General features: G+C 40.4%; 1 protein-coding gene across 1 annotated transcript in view; it reads left to right on the forward strand.

The window, feature by feature from the left end:
- Positions 1-3,871: 3,871 nt before the first annotated feature.
- Positions 3,872-5,350, forward strand: part of lcp2a (lymphocyte cytosolic protein 2a) — an 86,874-nt gene continuing 85,395 nt past the window's right edge. Inside the window, exon 1 of the mRNA XM_033978496.2 lies at positions 3,872-3,876. The gene's annotated coding sequence lies outside the window, so the exon portion shown is untranslated. The remainder of the gene's footprint in view (positions 3,877-5,350) is intronic.

A 5,350-nucleotide genomic window follows, 5' to 3' on the forward strand; every position in this document is an offset into this window, starting at 1 on the left:
TTTGTTTTTGTGTGTTGTTTGTTTTTGTGTGTTGTGTTTTTGTGTGTTGTTGTGTTTTTGTGTGTTGTTTGTTTTTGTATGTTGTTTGTTTTTGTGTGTTGTTTGTTTTTGTGTGTTGTGTTTTTGTGTGTTGTTGTGTTTTTGTGTGTTGTTGTGTTTTCGTGTGTTGTTGTGTTTTTGTGTGTTGTGTGTTTTTGTGTGTTGTTGTGTTTTTGTGTGTTGTGTGTTTTTGTGTGTTGTTGTGTTTTTGTGTGTTGTTTGTTTTTGTGTGTTGTTGTGTTTTTGTGTGTTGTGTGTTTTTGTGTGTTGTTGTGTTTTTGTGTGTTGTTTGTTTTTGTGTGTTGTTGTGTTTTTGTGTGTTGTTTGTTTTTGTATGTTGTTTGTTTTTGTGTGTTGTTTGTTTTTGTGTGTTGTGTTTTTGTGTGTTGTTGTGTTTTTGTGTGTTTGGTTGATCCCCGGGTCGCCCAGGCCTTTCTGTGTGGAGTTTTTCATGTTTCTCCTCGTGTCTGGATGGGTTTCCTCCGGGTACTCCGGTTTCCCCCATCAACCAAAACATGAACGCCCTTCAGACAACTGTTGTTGTGATTTTGGGGGTTACAAAAATAAATGAATTGAATTTAATTTAATAGATACACACATATACACACACATACACAAACACAGCACAAAAACACATATACACAAACGCACACATGCGGTTTAGTCCTGGTTTAGTCCTGGTTTAATTCTGGTTTAGACCTAGTTTAGTCCTGGTTTAGACCTGGTTGAGTCCTGGTTTAGTCCTGGTTTAGACCTTGTTTAGTCCTGGTTTAGTCCTGGTTTAGTCCTGGTTTGGTCCTGGTTTGGTCCTGGTTTAGTCCTGGTTTAGACCTGGTTTAGACCTGGTTTAGACCTGGTTTAGTCCTGGTTTAGTCCTGGTTCAGTCCTGGTTCAGTCCTGGTTCAGTCCTGGTTTAGACCTGGTTTAGACCTGGTTTAGTCCTGGTTTAGTCCTGGTTTAGACCTGGTTTAGTCCTGGTTTAGACCTGGTTTAGACCTGGTTCAGTCCTGGTTTAGTCCTGGTTCAGTCCTGGTTTAGTCCTGGTTTAGTCCTGGTTTAGTCCTGGTTTAGTCCTGGTTTAGTTCTTTCTGTCATTGCAACAAAAACAAAGGTCAAACTTTCTGCCAACTGGACCTGGAACATGAATCTAAACACAAACTTTCACCTCCTCTGCTCCTCTGGCTCTTTTGGTGTGGCTCACATGTTCTGTACATGTTCTCTACATGTTCTTTACGTGTTCTGTACATGTTCTGTACATGTTCTGTGCATGTTCTGTACATGTTCTGTACATGTTCTGTACATGTTCTTTACGTGTTCTGTTAATGTTCTTTACGTGTTCTTTACGTGTTCTGCACATGTTCTGTACATGTTCTGTGCATGTTCTTTACGTGTTCTGTGCATGTTCTGTACATGTTCTGTACATGTTCTGTGCATGTTCTTTACATGTTCTGTGCATGTTCTGTGCATGTTCTGTACATGTTCTGTGCATGTTTACGTGTTCTGTGCATGTTCTGTACATGTTCTTTACATGTTCTGTGCATGTTCTTTACGTGTTCTGTGCATGTTCTGTACATGTTCTGTTAATGTTCTGTTAATGTTCTTTACGTGTTCTTTACGTGTTTTGTACATGTTCTGTACATGTTCTGTGCATGTTCTTTACGTGTTCTGTGCATGTTCTGTACATGTTCTGTACATGTTCTGTGCATGTTCTTTACGTGTTCTGTGCATGTTCTGTACATGTTCTGTGCATGTTCTTTACGTGTTCTGTACATGTTCTGTGCATGTTCTTTACGTGTTCCGTGCATGTTCTGTACATGTTCTGTGCATGTTCTTTACGTGTTCTGTACATGTTCTGTGCATGTTCTGTACATGTTCTGTGCATGTTCTGTACATGTTCTGTACATGTTCTGTGCATGTTCTTTACATGTTCTGTGCATGTTCTGTGCATGTTCTGTACATGTTCTGTGCATGTTCTTTACATGTTCTGTGCATGTTCTGTGCATGTTCTGTACATGTTCTGTGCATGTTTACGTGTTCTGTGCATGTTCTGTACATGTTCTGTACATGTTCTGTGCATGTTCTTTACATGTTCCGTGCATGTTCTGTACATGTTCCGTACTTGTTCTTTCCGTGTTCTTGGCCTGTTTGGATCATCATAAATTCACTTAATTTTTAACCTGTTCTCTTCGAGCTCAAACTTCAGGAACACGCCTCAAAATATTCAGCCTTTTATGAATAAAAGATTCGACTGAGGAGCCGAGAGTCGCTCGGGTTTAACTCCACAGTCCAGATTCACCCACATGAAAAACTGACCTGGAGCTGTTTGTCACAGAAAACACTCTGTCCCACCTTGTGATGTCATCATGTGGTAATACAGAAAGTGCTCCACTGTGTTTTTAAACTCCACACACCTTCACTAGAGAGGAGCAGAGGAGCAGAGAGGAGCAGAGGAACAGAGAGGAGCAGAGAGGAGCAGAGGAGCAGAGAGGAGAAGAGGAACAGAGAGGAGCAGAGGAACAGAGAGGAGCAGAGAGGAGCAGAGGAGCAGAGAGGAGAAGAGGAACAGAGAGGAGCAGAGGAGCAGAGAGGAGCAGAGAGGAGAAGAGGAACAGAGAGGAGCAGAGGAGCAGAGAGGAGCAGAGAGGAGCAGAGGAGCAAAGAGGAGAAGATGAACAGAGAGGAGCAGAGGAACAGAGAGGAGCAGAGAGGAGCAGAGAGGAGAAGAAGAACAGAGAGGAGCAGAGGAACAGAGAGGAGCAGAGGAGCAGAGAGGAGAAGAGGAACAGAGAGGAGCAGAGAGGAGAAGAGGAGCAAAGAGGAGAAGATGAACAGAGAGGAGCAGAGGAACAGAGAGGAGCAGAGAGGAGCAGAGAGGAGAAGAGGAACAGAGAGGAGCAGAGGAACAGAGAGGAGCAGAGGAGCAAAGAGGAGAAGATGAACAGAGAGGAGCAGAGGAACAGAGAGGAGCAGAGAGGAGCAGAGAGGAGAAGAGGAACAGAGAGGAGCAGAGGAACAGAGAGGAGCAGAGGAACAGAGAGGAGCAGAGGAGCAAAGAGGAGAAGATGAACAGAGAGGAGCAGAGGAACAGAGAGGAGCAGAGAGGAGCAGAGAGGAGAAGAGGAACAGAGAGGAGCAGAGGAACAGAGAGGAGAAGAGGAGCAGAGAGGAGCAGGGAGGAGCAGAGAGGAGAAGAGGATACAGAGAGGAGCAGAGAGAAGCAGAGAGGAGCAGACGAGCAGAGAGGAGCAGAGGAACAGAGAGGAGCAGAGAGAAGCAGAGAGGAGCAGAGAGGAGAAGAGGAACAGAGAGGAGGAGACGAGCAGAGAGGAGCAGAGGAGCAGAGAGGAGCAGAGGAGCAGAGAAGCAGAGAGGAGCAGAGAGGAGCAGAGGAGCAGAGAGAAGCAGAGAGAGGTGGACGAGCAGAGAGGAGCAGAGGAACAGAGAGGAGCAGAGGAACAGAGAGGAGCAGAGAGGAGCAGAGAAGATGTGTGAGAAAAGTCTTCTTCTTCTTCTGTCAGGATTAAAGCTCCACTGCGGGACATTTCCTCACAGAGTCAGAACATGAGAGAAAGCTCCAAAACATTTTGAACACCTCCTCTTCAACATTTGACTTTTGGAGGTTTCTTCTTCTTTAATCCATCATGAAACTGTGGGATCATGACGCGTGATTTACATAAAAACATGTAAATGTGTCGCACAGATGCCCGGCTCCAGGGCCTCACAGCTGGGGACACGTCTGCTCCGCCCCGGGCCTCGTCCTGGGCCTCGTCCTGGGCCTCGTCCTGGGCCTTGTCCTGGGCCTCGTCCTGGAGCCTGGAGCTGTTAGCTTCAGCTCAATTACACAGAGGCTAAAGGCTAACGCAGCTAGTGCAGCTAATGCAACAAACACAGCCAACGCAGCTCATGCAGCTAACACAGCTAGCATGAATGAGATATGAGGAGTCTAACCCACAACCACCTACAAGCCTACATCACCCATGCTCCTCCCACAAGCCTACATCACCCATGCTCCTCCCATAAGCCTACATCACCCATGCTCCTCCCACAAGCCTACATCACCCATGCTCCTCCCATAAGCCTACATCACCCATGCTCCACAGAACTCTCCATAAATATATAAATATACAAAAACATGATATAAACTGTACACTACGACTTCACAAACCTGATGTGATGTGCATTATTGAGCCAAGTTTAATTCATATATAATAATGCAAATTTACAGTGTTGATATTTTTATATTTTATACGAATCATTTTACATTTAAAGATTTAAGATTTTATTTATAAACATAAGCTACATTTATGTTACTGTTAAAATATCTTAGAACTGTATAATTTAAGTTTTACATAAATATGTTACTGTCACTTTAAGAGCGACAGCGCGCACGAGGAAAAGAGCACACGCCTGGAAAACGAGCTGAGGCGGCGCATAAAGACGAGATAAATTGTTTCTTACCATAGTTTTATTTATTTTTGTATAAAAGTGTATAAAGTGTATAAAAATGTATAAAGTGTATAAAAGTGTATAAAGTGTATAAAAGTGTATAAAGTGCATAAAAGTGTAAAAAGTGTATAAAAGTGTATAAAGTGTATAAAGTGTATAAAACTGTATAAAGTTTATAAAAGTGTATAAAGTTTATAAAAATGTATAAAGTGTATAAAAGTGTATAAAGTGTATAAAGTGTATAAAAGTGTATAAAAGTGTATAAAGTGTATAAAAGTGTATAAAAGTGTATAAAGTGTATAAAAGTGTATAAAGTGTATAAAAGTGTATAAAGTTTATAAAAGTGTATAAAGTGTATAAAAGTGTATAAAAGTGTATAAAAGTGTATAAAAGTGTATAAAGTTTATAAAAGTGTATAAAGTTTATAAAAGTGTATAAAGTGTATAAAAGTGTATAAAGTGTATAAAAGTGTATAAAGTTTATAAAAGTGTATAAAGTTTATAAAAGTGTATAAAAGTGTATAAAGTGTATAAAAGTGTATAAAAGTGTATAAAGTGTATAAAAGTGTATAAAGTGTATAAAAGTGTATAAAAGTGTATAAAGTGTATAAAAGTGTATAAAGTGTATAAAGTGTATAAAAGTGTATAAAGTGTATAAAAGTGTATAAAAGTGTATAAAGTTTATAAAAGTGTATAAAGTTTATAAAAGTGTATAAAGTGTATAAAAGTGTATAAAAGTGTATAAAGTGTATAAAAGTGTATAAAGTGTATAAAAGTGTATAAAAGTGTATAAAGTGTATAAAGTGTATAAAAGTGTATAAAAGTGTATAAAGTTTATAAAAGTGTATAAAAGTTTATAAAAGTGT

Source organism: Periophthalmus magnuspinnatus, chromosome 14 (genome assembly GCF_009829125.3).
Source record: "Periophthalmus magnuspinnatus isolate fPerMag1 chromosome 14, fPerMag1.2.pri, whole genome shotgun sequence".
NCBI classification, from domain to species: domain Eukaryota; kingdom Metazoa; phylum Chordata; class Actinopteri; order Gobiiformes; family Gobiidae; genus Periophthalmus; species Periophthalmus magnuspinnatus.